Genomic DNA, 15,266 nt, shown 5'->3' on the forward strand with positions numbered 1-15,266 from the left:
ATTTTGCAGGGTTCTCATCAAGTTGGAAGAACCATTTCATGCTTTCTAGAATGACAGGTGAAATAGGTTAATTCTAAGGCAATTTTCAAGTCACTTTAGAGTAGTGGTCAGAATAAAACTGTGCCTTTTAAACCACTTTTCAAATTGCAGACACTTCAGAGATTACTTTCAAGAAAGTTCTTGCTTGAGTAAAGAATTTATTTGGTCAAATGGAATGAGGAAAACTATATAATGGATCAATGATTTTTGGTAACTGTTACACCTTTGAAAAGGTGAGGTAAATTGAATGTGCTTGTTTCTTGATAATTTGTGAAATTAGACCAACTCAAGTGTCTATACAAATTGAATATACTACACGTTGCCCACATTTTCTTGGATGCTAAAGTTTATAATATATTTTATCTTTGGAGCCTATATGTATATTTCAGTCTCTACTACTGATGCCAAAATTAAAAAAAAAATGATTTGGCAGTACCGCTCAATGGAAAATCCATTCTTGGATATGCTGGGACACAGCAGACACATGGGGCACGTGTGAGTTTAACAGACAGATTTAGTGGGCTGTTTAGCAGCAAAGAGATTAAGAAGTTAAACTCAGTAGTTTCGTAGACGCTGACGTTATTCAACTTCTGGTAAAAAGCATTGCATATGTTAAAAGTCTGGTTCGTTTTTTTAGTCATGTACAGTAATTTAGACACTTTCAGTTCAGCAGTTCTATATAATCAAAACCATATTCTTTGAATACTTGGAAAAATTATCAGAAAAAAGCAAGATCCAATGTATTCTACAGAACAAAACATTTCAATAAATTCTATGAGTTGGAATCTGAGAGACAAAGCATTGGAAATTTGGCAACATTACTTTTATTTATTTAATTTTTATTTTGAAATTAGCTCTAGATGAAATTTTCTTTTTGGGGTAATATTTATTTATTTATTTTTGCATTACCATTTTTAAAAATAGTTAACTGATTTCAGAAAATAAGTGGTTTTTGGATGGCTCTTGGAGACAAATTGTCAAAGTTTTTTATTATCTTGAGGAAATGTCACTAGCCAGCGGACAGGCTGTCAGTTATGGGAAAGTTTTCCAAACCCCACCATTTCCCAACGTCCCTTCCCTTGCTTTTCTTTCCATTGTGTTTTCTAATTAGACTTATTTCATTCTCCTACTCTTTCTGATTTAACTCGGTTTACTCTTGTGCTTTTCCTATCTGGCTTGAGTCAATTATATTTAACTATTATTATATTAGGAATTAATATAATAATATTAAAATTCTGTTGAAAACACTGAAAAGCCAAGTTATTTTGGCATTTCAAAATCTTTTCTTGTATTCGTTCTCTCTCCCTCCCTTTCTATTTCTTCAATTCCTTCTTCTTTCCTTTCTTCCATCTTTTCATGTTTTTAAGGAAATCTGGCAACAGTCTGTAGTTTGATTTCTTTAAGCTTCTAAGTGATTTACTGTACTAAGAAGGTTGTTTTGAAGTCACAAAGACACTTTTGACTTAACCCCAATAAAAGTAATACAAATGAAACATTCACTTTTAAACATTATTTATAGTATATAGTCTGTTTTAATTCCTATAGGACTTTGTGGTTGGAGAAGACATAAAAACTTTCATTTAATGTTTGAATGCTTTTATAAAAGATTTTGTTCATTACTACCATTGATTGACAATTTGCCCTATTGCAGAAGATCTTTTATGGGGCTTATAACCTCCATTGAAAGATCTTCCTTATATTGAACTTCAGTTTGTATTCCTATGTGACTCCTGCCTACTCATCCTACTTTTTCTCTTGCAGTCACTCAGAATAAGCAATACTTTTTGTTCTTTTAAAAATAAGTGAGGCCGGGTATGGTGGCATAGGCCTGTAATACCAGAAACCAGGGAGGCTGAGGCAGGAGGATCACAAATTCAAAGCCATCCTCTGAAACTTAGTGAGGCACTAAGCAACTCAGTGAGAACTTGTCTCTAAATAAAATACAAAAAAGGGCTGAGAATGTGGTTCAGTGGTTAAGTGTCCCTGAGTTAAATCCTGCAGTACAAAAAAAAAAAGTGAGCACTTCAGATATTTTAAAATATCCTAGAAGTGTGCATAAAAACTGTCAAAAGTAACTACTTTTGTGAAGTAAGACAAAGGATGTTGATAAAGGAGAAAACTCTGAAAATTAAGACTAAAGACTAGAATTGCCTACACATTGATATATTACATTTATTTTCAAAGGACATTATTATGTCCTCCATTTATCATCTTTTAAAAAACATAAATACAGTTATTTTTTCAATTTTTTTCTCATATAATAATTATTTTAAAACCATATTTCTTCCTTTTTATTTTCTCTGCTCATATGGTACTCCTCTGTGAAAGGTATTTGAGTGTGGCAACCAGAATGAAACCAAAATGATTGATTTAGTTCATAGTAATTTAAATGTTATATGTGTATAAATCTCTACAGATTTACTCATATTTTAAAAATAGACAATATTTGACATATAGCCCTCATGAGAGCATCTAGTAAAATCCAACCTTAAAAATGCACAGAATAAATTATAAAAGTTACTAAAAGTTGAACAAAAAAAAGGACTTTAGTAGGCAAAAATTCTTAATAATATAGTATTTTCTACACAGAATGAAAATATGATTGTTATTTTTATGTTTTGGGTTTTCTGCCTGTGTCTATTAAATAGAGAAAAAAAATCTAAATCTATATTATTCTCAATATAGTAGAGTTAAAAATGTTTTAAAAGACATTCTTTTTCAAATAAAGTATTTTTTTTACTGGTTTTGTAATAAAGTCTACTTTTTTTAGCAGATGCCTGATATTTTAAAATTTTTTGATTTGACTATTTTGTTTGTTTTTCTCTTTAGTTTTGCTAACATATATAAAATGGTAGCATCTGAGATCAGAAAGACTAATATCTTTTAGCCCTTTCAAAAGATTAATGTTTTAGGATGAAATAAAGGCAAATGTAGAGTACTTACAAAGGCAATATCAGACTGTCACAGTCACAAAGGTAAAGAATCTACCACCTCAGCTCAGGTTGGCCAATCACCCTCTTCACAAGGCAGTGACATGGCAGTAAGCAAGGTCTTGGAACTCACACAAGGGTGTTTTATGGCAGGTTGTTGCAAGACAGGACTTTTGTGTTAATTGTTGACTCTGTGAGTCAATTCTGAGTCAGCTCCTGACAAATCTACATGGAATCTAATGAGAAGGCCCCATGGAATGAAATTACCCCAGGAGAGGAAGTTTGTTGATAAAGGAATTCTGAACTTTGAGTTTCAGGTCCAGTTCTAGCACTGACACTAGTTAGCTGGATGCCAGGAACCTCTCTCTCCAGTATCTTCATCTGTAAAATGAGAAGATTAAACTACATCAACAGGAAGCTTTATGCTTCTGAACTTTTGTGATTCTAGGGAATTACTGTGTAAAATCAGAAAGACTACATGTAGCCGGGAAACAAAACAAAATGTGCTATGTTGGTATATCAGCCACCCTCTGAGATCTCAACATTTCTGAAAAGGGATGATAGTCATAGTCATGAGCTGATTTCTTCTCTCTCTAATAGTGTGAAAGTTATGAAGAAGACATAAAACAATTAGAGATCAGCTATACAAACTGTTCAGAACACCAGACCACTGCTGCCTCATATTCACTAATTAAGTATAGTCTATTATAAAATAGCTCATGCTTGCAAAATTTCTCATTCAGTGTCTACAGAAAAAATGTAGGCAGAAGAGTTAAAAAGGATTTGTCTGTAAATATTCAGGATTGGAAATGGATAAAAACAGTTCTCAATGTTCAATAAGTCAATCTGTTTGTTAAAAAAAAAAATTGGAAATTGCCAAGGAAGTCAATGTTCAAAATCCATTCAGTATTATGGAACATCGATTCTTAATGGGTTTGTTTTAAAATATGCAGTATTTTCTGTTCAATTAAGCATTTGTACTGATTTGGTTTCACCATTGGGAAGAAAAGTTGTAAATATCAAAGAAGGTGAGATGGAACCAACTGGTACCTCCCTTCACTATGGTTGAAACATAGTGAACTTCCAAATGAAATGCTTTAGAATAGAACTGTTCATACTATAAAATGAGATGGTCCTTACCCTGTTTGCAGAATTCTACTGGATGCAAAATTTTTTTGAAGAACTAAAAATAGTTTCAGATTTTGGTACAGAATTGTTCTTTTTATCTTTGCATTAAAGTTAAAAGCCATTAGCAAGCTAAATTTACTTGGTTTCTGAAATATGAGAGAATATATTTTATGAAAATTTCTTGTGCAAATCTTGAAAATTGAAGAATTATGCTTATTAAGAAAGAACATTAAAATAAATAGCACATTAAATGAGTGACCCAATTTATAATGACCATGGTTGCATATTGTTGGGGACATTTGCTTGTGATTAAACTTTGTTCTTTCATTCAACCTCTATCTGAGAAGACAAATCTTAATTTTTGGAACATGAACCAAGTTAGAGTAAGATCATAAATAATACAACTGATTTTTATCATTCTCTGTTATCGTGAATTCTTCCCATAATAGAAATTATTCTGAAGTAACAATTGAAGAACTCTGTGTGACTTGGTTTGTATCCTTCCCCACCCTCATGGTTGAAATAAGACTGGTAAATTCATGGGATTAGGCATTCCCACAAGACTGTAAGAGCTTCCTGGCTTTATGCTGGCCAGAAATAACACCAGGGAATGTTTTTATAATAATTCTACTTTTGGGTAAAAACAGGAAAGGGAGAGGCATGTTAAAATTAAATTTTTAATAAGATGAAGAGAACCAAAAAAAAAAAAAATGAGAAGTTTCCTTTCAGTTTTGGGAAAATATAAATTGACTTTGATCATTCTTGTTATGGACTTACCTGTTTTTGAATGGAAACATTATCCTGATATGATCTTAAGATGTTATAAAATTGCTGTTCATTTTTTTCCTGAAACTATGCTACCAGGCTAAGGTGACAATATTTAATGCACATCTCTGGCCTACTTATAATATTCACTTTGTTGGAAAGATGCACTCTGCCAACTGACATCAATTCCAAGATCAGATTCAATATTTTTGCATCATGTGGACTTTCCAATATTCTCAATTTTTAATTTTGTTATATTTCTCATCAGTCACAATCAACAGTTATCAAATATGCATTACTCATTGATCACTGCATTTACTATTTCAACATTCTGATTCTAGTGCATTCTAAATGACAGAAAAAGAAAACACTGTTAGTAAATACTACATTATTTCTTAAATTTCAAAGGGGAGAATCTAAATGAATCCTCAGGAGCAGATGACATTTTGCATTTTTATGCTTTCCTTTTGGGTATCTGTTATCAGACAATAAACATTTTTTCCTGTATCTGACCATCATGGTATTTCCCTCTTTTCCTTTTGAAAAAACATCAGCTTTCTTCTGACACTACTGTTATCCTTTCTAACATGGCAATCTTGGGCTAATGGCATAAATCAGTAAATGCTTTTTCTTTAAGGCTTTTCTAATTTGTAATTAGAAAGAAAAGCTAGATTCTTGTTGATTACCTACAGGAGTGTGACTCTCCATGGTTACCTGTCACTCAAAGAGCTCCAGCACTGAGGAATGCTAATTAGCCCTGCTAAAGCACCATAATTGAACTGGAGAGAGGATCGCTGAAAGTGCAGGTCTGCTTTCATTCACAACAGCCATGCCATCTGAATGGATGGAGCCATCCTGACAATGTAAAGAAATAAAGGGAGATGGGGAAGAAAAAGAAAAACAATGATATTCCATCTGCCATTTTTTACTCTCAGTTTTAAAATGATTATCAAAGATGTAACCTGGATACCATATAAATACAAAAAAAAAATGTTTTCTTTAGCCATACGAGAATGCGCCATAGCACCTGTTTGACAATGATCTCCATGGTGGCGAATTCATTGAACTGTATAAAAATGAATCATCTGAAACAAATGGATATACTGGGACATCAATGCAGATAATCATAGTGATAATAATGCATGCATGTTTTTATAGAAAACAGTATTTTCATTTATTTATTTATTCATTCATTCATTCATTTATATAATTGATCTTGCAGAAATGCTTGGTAAAAGAAAGTTTGGGGCATTATAATGTCCCTGAAACATATGCATATTAAAATTTAGACAATGCAAATATAAGGTTTAGTTGAGAAAATCTTGGGCCGTCCCTTACAGTACAAAAGAAAAGATGATTGTGTTCCAAACAGGTTTCATCTTTTCAGCTCAATTCTAGTTATTAACATGGGAAATAAGCTGCAGACAAAATAGGACAGTGTAATGTTTCATATCAGCATAGAATCATGTTTTGGAACTGTAGAGACTGTAATTCTGTCTACCCTGGGGGAAGAGGATGAGGCAGAAAGACTGCAAGTTCCAGGCCAGCCTGAACTTGGTGAGACCCTGTTTCTCGGGATGTAACTTACTAGTAAAGTACTTCTGTGTTCAATTGCCAGTACCACAAAAGAAAAAGAAAATTAAATTTAATTGATTTTGAGAAAGAAGCAATTTGAAAATCAATCAGCCCTCAAAACCAAGAAGAAGAAACCAAGAGAACTCTGTTCTGCAACATGTTCAGACAGCATTTATATAGATAGGAAAGAGAAGTGAGGGCCACAGGCTGCTTTTTGAGTTATAGCTCCAAGTTTGCCTTCTTTGAACATGATCTGATTGGTTGGCTGCCTGTGTGAAGTGTACTGCTACGATTGGCTCAAACCCAGCTAGCTATCACAAAAGCTACACTCCTTACTTTAGACTTGCAGGTATTTTATGTACTAAGTTATTTTGCAGTTAATTATGTTGGGATTCAAAGCACAGAACTAGCCTCAGGCCATATTTAGTTTAACACTAGAGCTAGGTTACATAGCCTTGGAAATTAAGACTTAGAAAATCTGACAACTAGCCCCAAACTAAAGGATGGGTAAAGCTCATAGTAGAATCCAAGTCCCTGACCCCAAGTTTATCATCTGGGGTATAGAATACTATGGCAATAGATAAAATGTAATTTGATTCTAAGATGAGGGATTGAGCAGTACAAGAGTCACAAAATCAGAGGGCTTTGTTTTGTCCTTTGCTATAATGCAGTATTTGCAATACTTTAAGCAGTGACTGATGCCCCCTATATATGTGTTGAATTACTAAATAAACAGGCACATTTTTATACAATTGGAATGTTTCAAATTACTTTCAAAATTGAAAATACTGAGCCACTCAGGAAGGTAAACCTTACTCTTCTTCTAAATCATCCTTCCTTCCTTTCTTTTCCCTTTTCTTGCTTTTTCATGTTAAGTGTGATTCAGTCTAGAAGTTACATTGGGTGTGGTGACTTTGACAAATGTCTTTTAAAAAATATGCAAATAAAATAAAGGCATCCTGTCCATCTACAACTATAAAAAAAGGAAAAATAGAAAAACAGAGGGGCTGAGGTTGTAGCTCAGTGGTAGAGTGTGAGGCATTGGGTTTGATCATTGACACTACACATACACAAATAAATAAACAAATAAATAGATAAATAGATAAATAAATAAAAATAAAGGTTAAATTTTTTAAAAAATAAAGAATAACAGGGAACCACTGTTATCCTAGCTTCCTTAGCCATGTGTTGTAGTCAACTGCTTCCTCCTTCAGAGAAATTACAACATGCTTAAAAAATGTAGATTGAAAGCCTTATAATATGAGAACAAAGAACCAACACCAAAAAATATGGTCCCAGTAAATAGCTACTCTATTTCAGGTAAACATATTATTTTATATATCTTAAAGCAAACAAATACTTTTGATATTATATGCACGCTTTACAGATGAGGAAACCAAGTTTCAAATGTGGTAAGTAATTTCCTGAAGGCCATAAAGTTAGTAAGTGAAAGACTGATCAGGGAAATCTGATCAGTTTTCCTCCCAAACCTTGTTCTTTCTACAGTACTGTGTCTCATTACTGGTTCCAACTTTGATCCTCTGGTCTCCTCAACATAAATCCTCTCAAATGATAATCATTTTTTTTTAAAGAATTCTCATGGAGCTGTGATAATTTGAATCAGACTGTGGGTGACATTACTTGTAGAGTGAGATGCATCCAACTCTTAGGGTGATCAGGGAAGACTTTTTTGAGATAGTTACTTTAGAGTTGAGACCTAAAGGAAGAAAGTGGACCATACAGGCTGCCACCTTGGGAAGAAGAATTCAAATACAAGGAACAAAGTACAAAGACCCCATGAAAGAAGTAAGATTTGTGTGTTTGAAGAACATATAAAAGGGCCAAATACTAAGAACAAATCCAACAGGGCACAGGGACAACAGAAGATGAGGTCAGAAAGACAGATCACTCAGTTTTTGTAAATGAAGGAATTAATTGTATTTCAAGTGTAGTGGCACACATGAAAGACCTAAGCAACCTCATTTTACCCTGAAACTTAACCTCTGACCTACTGCAGTCCTAAAGTCAGGAAATACCACAGAAAGCTCTGTGCAAAGCAAATGGTGATTGCCTAAGATAGGCCAAGATACTGAAATATCTGAAATTCCAGATGGCCCCCACCTAGGTGTGGTGACCAATATCTAAACCAGAAGCCTTGCAGCTTGGCAGTACCCCCCTTGTGACACCCTCATGGTTTAAACCAATCATTTTTAAGTGCATCAACTCCTTGAACTGACCAATAATCCTTTCCAGATTCTTTCCCACCACTTGATATGCTAATCATGTTTTAGAGTTGTTTTATGATTTTCCTGCGGTGTGTGGGTGTGTGATGATTTGCTAAGAGATGTTATGATGTATGTGAAGTCCCTGCCTTCCCCAAAGAGTGTATAAAACTGCCGCAAACCCTGGGCTGGGGCCTCTCAGCGTCACCAGTTGCTGTGTGCAGAGAGGACCCAGTTAGCTCGCAATAAACACCTCTTTGCTGCTTATAGGATCTTGGTCTCTGGTGGTCTTTTGGGGGTCCCGAACTAGAGCATAACACACAAACACAGAGTTTTAATCTTATTTTTTAAATCAGGGATGAGCCATTTATACTTTTAAAAGATCACTAAGAAGATAAAAAATTAGCAAGAGGGATAGCAAGGGATCCCGCTGGGAAATTCTCCCAATAGTGGTGGCCACCTCTGGAGTTTCAGAGGTGGAGAGGGTAGGAAATCACCCATTCAGGATACACATCAGAGGCCAAGCTGATCTGATTTGGGGATGCTGGGAAGTGAGTATGAGAGGAAACTGGGACTTAAGGATGTGAGATAATGGTGTCAGCCTCAAAATGGGTGGATGGTAGTGCTATGTAACAGATCATAACTGAGGAAGAAAAAATAATTGAGGACATATTAAGATAGTGCTTTTTGGATAGACAGTTCAATACACATTTTAAAAAGGAATAAAGGAAGGATAGAGATGCTGTTAGGTTTTGGTCATTCAATGAATACTTCTCTGTGACAGTTTGAAAATAGTGATATAACAATGTAGAATGTGGCAACTGTCAAACTAAAAAACAAAAAGCAGACTCATAAAAAATGGCAAAGTATATCAATACGATCATTCAAGAAAATTTATTCATGGAAAGAAAGGTTAAATGATTGGAAAATGTCCTCTCAAGGTCATTTGGGAAGGCTACAGAAGAAAAAAGAAAGAGCAAAGAAAGACTTAAAAATGTGGTAAGTGGGCCATTCACCACACCTCTTCCCACCTGGTTAGTAAGAATTCCTGTCTGTCAAATCTGCATTGTTCATGTGAATGGAATGTGGCAAAGAGACCAACCCTTTTATAATATCCTTAACTCTGTCTTTCATGCTAACATTTGGCTTTTGGTCAAATTACTTACCACAATTGTTGAAAATAATGTTCTGCAGCATCTTCTTTCAATTTGTGTGTGTGTGTGTGTGTGTGTTTATGTGCATAAAGGTGTTTTTATTGTCTTCCAGTAGTAGGTTCTATCATTTTTATTAGAGCAGATTGAATTTTAGCTTCTTTAATAAACATGAGTGTCAACACATATAATGTTGATTAATCACCAACAACACCAGAATTTAAAATTTGTGCTAAAATTGGTGAGAAGCTTTTTGCTGAAATTATTCATTAAAAACCTTTTTCAATTCTGGGGTTTTGCTAGAGAATTTCCTAGCCATTATTTATATTCATCTACCTTATCTAATTATTATTTTCTTCCTCTTGCCTCTAAAACTTAAATATTTAATTTCTACTCTATTCATCTTTCTTTCTTCCTTTTTTTTTTTGGATACTTTGTTTTCATCTGTGTTCAAGTCTCCCAAATCTTTTCCTGAAATGTGTTTGAGTGAAGCATGGGATAAAGTGGAGTCCAATAGTAGACATGTTTAGGGACAAATGTCACATTAGCACTTGTATTTTCTCTGTCTGTATGATGCAGATGTTGAGGCTACAAGCTGGGTGCTGTGCGCTCAGGCAATTCATGTCATTTCTTGTGAACTGAATGTGTACAGATCATCAGGTTATATATGAGTCACAAATGGTTCTAACATTCAAGATGTATACATGGTGCATCATTCCATCATTTCTGCTGTTTATTTACATGATGAATATGTCCACCCTCCTTTCATATTCCTAACCACCTTGAACTGTTTCTCTGATCTTCACTATCACAGAGGAAATTGGGACCCATGAAATTAAGTGATACTCCTAAGATTAAGGAGGCTGAGAAACACAAGTGACACTAAAAAATAAGCCCAAGCCTATTGAGAGTGAGGGGTGAACACCTCTAGTTTCCGAAATTAAGAGTATTTAATGTAACCACTTATTATCTTCATGTATTCCAAATTTATTATATTTAGAATTAAAAACACATGAATAATCATCAAAATAAAGTATCTAAAAAATTTACTTTCTTTTTTATGTATATATTTTTTAGTTGTAGATGGACACAATACCTTCATTTTACTTATTTATTTTTAGGTGGTGCTAAGGATCCAACCCAGTGCCTCACATGTGCTAGGCAAGTGCTGTACTACTGAGCACCAACCCCTGCCCTGACTTATACTTTTTGACATTTAAAATTGCTTTCTGTTGGCAGACATCGTGACCATCCCTTGACATCTTCCACAGTAGAAGTAAAGATTGTATTTCCAGTTTTCCTTGTAAGTAGAGTGACTGAATTCTGGACAATAAGATGTAACTAGGTGTAATGTGTGCAGTTTCTGGGTTTAAGGAGATGGGACATGTTGTTCCCTTCTTTACTTCTTTCTGATGGTAGAGATGTGACTTAGTGGTGAGTCATTTGAGACCTTATGAATGAAGCCAACTCCTTAGGAATGGCAAGGCATCATGACTGAAAAGTATTTGAGCTTCTCATGATTTTTTGGAGTACGGCTACTGTTTTAGTTAGCTTTCTGCTCCTGTGACTAAGATACGTGACCAGAACAATTCAGAGTAGGAAAAGTTTACTTTTACTCATGGTATCAGGTGACTCAGTCCATACATGGCTGATTCCATTGCTCTGAGCTCAAGGTGAGGCAGAATATCATGGAGAAACGCAGGGCAGAGGGAAACTGGTCCCTCAAAGCAGCAAGGAAGCAGGAGTGCATGAAGGGGCCATACCCTCTTGCTCTTCTGGGGCACATCCCCAATGACCCACCTTCTCCAGCCACACTCCACCTCTCTACATTTACCACCCAGTCAGTCCATTCAAACTAGGATGAGTGATTACAGCTCCTGTAATCCAATCGTTTCACCCTGAACATTACTGTATTAACATAAAAGCTTTGGGGGATACTTCATATTCAAATCATAACAGCCACAAAGAAACTCAGACCAATGTATAATATCAAACCATTCCATTAAAATGGTGTAAAATTCAGACAATTTAATTTTTGAAATTATGATTAAAAAGTATTTTTTTAAAACCCTCTAAAATGTTGAATTCAGTCTTGTGTCTTTGCATAAGTCATCCTAGCTTAAGCTATGTTGTCTGTGTTACCTATGAGAGAAGAATTTATATTTAGGTAAACAGGAAATGTTTTAGCTCTTCTTAGAGGTTAGTTTGCATTGTACACTATAGAAGTAGTAACATGTTGCTATCAAAAAGTTATTTTGGCAGCAAAAAAATTATTTGAGGTGAAAGTACTCATCGTAAAACCCATATTTTGATATTAGGAATCAGAAGTAGTTATAAAATAATTTTGTTGTGCATTAGACAATGCCTTACCTTTGGAAGATGAGAGTAGACACTTGATATGGCTGAAGAATATACCTCAGACTTTCTTGAATTTTATTTAGAGATATAATTTTATATAAAGCATATAAATTAGCAAGATAAAAAATATTAGGTAGCCTTAAAGACCCTTAATGAGAATAAATGCATGAATGAGAATGGAGAGGGATGGACAAAAACAGGAGATGCTATAGCTGCTGTGGGGCCCACTTGCTAGTTAAGCACCTCATTCCACCCGTCATACCTGGAAAGTCTTGGTGCCATCAGATCCGTGTTGTAGAACAATTACAGGTTGCTTTGTGTCATCGATGTTAGAAACTGCTTGAGAATTAAAACCTTGAATCATAGATGTTTGAGGCCAAGGGTCTGCTCTGTGGCATTTTGTAGTTGGTTCTGTTTGATCCTCTGGGGAGCATTTTACGGCAGATGCCATCTAATGATGCCTTTAGTGATTAAACCAGACATACCCAGGATACTCTGAGGCAGAAACGGTTCTGTAAATGTAATAAGACACAACCATGTTAGGTTACAAGCACCAGTTGGGCCTCCTCAGTAGCAGCTGGTGAGATTTCCCTCTTGCTCACAGCTGTAAAGGTAGATAGTTAAGCCTGTAGCATTAAAGTGAAGGGTGTAGATAAATATTTTGCTTACAAATGTATACCCTCAGTGAATCTGGAAACTTACTAGTTAGCTGTAACTGCTAGTTGTCAGATATTGACCAGAAATTGATAGTGAATAAGGAACGTGGGGATCTTTAAACAATAACAAACTACAGAAGTATAACTATAGCACTGTGATATGATAATTGAAGGGCTCCAAACAGACACAGGTCAGGTCTGGTTCTGATTGGAGGGGATTGGCATAGGTCTCCTAATTAATGTAGGTATCATTAACTACGGAACAAGGTTCAAAAACATGCTAAGTACTCAAAACAGATTATCTCATTGATTCTTTCTCTATTTATTTATTTTGCAGTGCTAGGAATAGAACCCAGGGACTTTTATGCTGAGAAAGTGCTCTACCATTGAGCTACTTTGCCAGCCTTTACTGAGTCATTAGAGAAACTCTATGAAGTCATTGCCATCGTTGTTTAAAAAAAGAAACTGAGATTTAGAGAGTTTTAAATATATTACCTCAAATTACATAATTAACAATTGGCAGTGCCAGAATACAAACCCAGACTTGTCTGTCTTCCAAGTTAATACCCTTAATATGAATTATCAATGTATTTATTAACAGAAATAATGACCATATACTATTTAAAAAATTGAATCAATGTGATGCATATTTTAAGACAAAGTAGCAAAATGATCTTATATAGCAAATATCATTTTCAAGTAAGTAGTTGCATCTATTTAATATACACTGAACTTCTTTAAATCTCCTTTACCAAAACCTTTCAGACACATCAATGGGTTCCTGATTAGCTCTGCTGTTCCCATGGAGATATTCACTTGCTCCAGTGTTCCTTCAGCAATGGATCACCCTCTGCAGGCTCCACAGCTATTCGATGTCCTTAGGTGACTGAAGGCATCTGTAAGGGAAGAAAATGCAACTATTTGCATCTTATCTACTACTTCAGCTAATATAAATGGTCCGGAGTTAAATACATATTTGGAAATAGAAGTTGGAATTGAAATCACCCTTGGAGATCGAAATAATGTAGCTCAAATGATGTTCAAGATTTATTTGCAGGACTAAGAGATTTAGAGAAGAAAGAGAATTGGGAGAAAGACAGCAAATGTAATCTTTTGTAGGATATTATGGTAGATATATATTAGTTTTAAAAATAGGTGGAAAGGTTTTTTGGCAATCAAAATTGTATGACAGGGCTGGGGTTGTAGCTCAGTGGTAGAGTGTTTGCCTAGCAGGTATGAGACACTGGATTCAATTCTCAGCACTGCACATAATTAAACAAATAAAAATTAAAGGTCCACCGACAACTAAAAAACAAATATTTAAAAAAATTCTATGAGAGACTCAAATCAATAATAAGCTGTTTAAAACATAGGCAAATTGATAATATATCATATTATTGCCTCTATTTCTTACATATTCAAATTTATTTGTAAACTGGATTCTGAACTTTTTCATTTAGTAGATTTCAGTAATACATTTCATTTTTCATGGTTCAAAACATTTTAGGAACAACTTCAGAGAAAAGTCATGAAGAAAATTGAGGCAATAGGTATGACTTCAGTTGAGCTTTCCCAAATAAATTGCTTTTAAAAAGAAATCACTTATAAAATAATTGATTATATTAGATTATTAACAATATTCCCTTACTTTATGACATTTATTTTATTTTAATTTTGTGTGACACTGAAGATTGAACCCAGAGCTTTGAACATACACTCTGCCACTGAGCTCCACCTTTAGCCCTATACAATTTTCACTCTTTATACATGACATTTATCTTAAGTATCGTTATGAACTTGACGATTCAGAACAACACAAGAATTTGAATACTTCCTGTGAACTAATTGGCGATTTGGGTCTGTATTTCTCTTTCATGTTGCTGTGGAGAGAATATGCTGTCCCCTCATTTTTAGGTTGTTGCTTTTCAACTGCTTCTGTGTTCTCTCTCCACAGAAGCTAATAGTATACACTGGAGAAGTACTATAGTTCTTAAAATTTGAACATGGTCTGTGGATTTTCTAATATAAGTCTAATATAAGTAAAACAACAGAAAATAAATGTCAAAAATTAAAATCTCTAACAATAAAATCACTAAGAGAATTACATTACAAATAAGACAGCTTATCATTATATTCTTACCAGATAACATGTGTAGTAAAAATTCAGTGTCATCAGGGTACTGCTAGAGGAAGCAAAGGTTATTTTCACTTAAGTAAAGGAAGAAGATGCACAAAGGTTGGATTGTTTTCTGTAGTTTCTCATTGAATCGATAGAACAAAAACCAAATAGTAAAGATTCTGACCAAGTGCTGGAAATTCTATCCTTGCTAAGCTTGGCTGCCTCCAAAAAATGACAGTTCTACTCAGCAGTCACTCATTTTACAAGTCAAGAAAATGAGGTAGAGTGATGCTATTTATGTAGAACTACGTTCTATCTAAAAG

The 15,266-nt window shown here is 34.5% G+C and overlaps 1 long non-coding RNA gene across 4 annotated transcripts in view; it reads right to left on the bottom strand.

Moving 5' to 3' along the window:
- Nucleotides 1-2,096: 2,096 nt before the first annotated feature.
- The window catches only part of LOC125618520, a 39,332-nt gene continuing 26,162 nt past the window's right edge, over nt 2,097-15,266 (bottom strand). For 3 of the 4 annotated variants that reach the window (XR_007349857.1, XR_007349855.1, XR_007349854.1), the window contains 3 exons: nt 13,577-13,720; nt 12,431-12,680; nt 2,097-5,717 (listed from right to left, as the gene is read on the bottom strand). This is a non-coding gene — a long non-coding RNA (uncharacterized LOC125618520). The remainder of the gene's footprint in view (nt 5,718-12,430; nt 12,681-13,576; nt 13,721-15,266) is intronic. The other variant, XR_007349856.1, reaches the window with a different exon arrangement.

Source organism: Marmota marmota, unplaced genomic scaffold (assembly GCF_001458135.2).
Source record: "Marmota marmota marmota unplaced genomic scaffold, marMar, whole genome shotgun sequence".
Taxonomy (NCBI): Eukaryota; Metazoa; Chordata; class Mammalia; order Rodentia; family Sciuridae; genus Marmota; species Marmota marmota.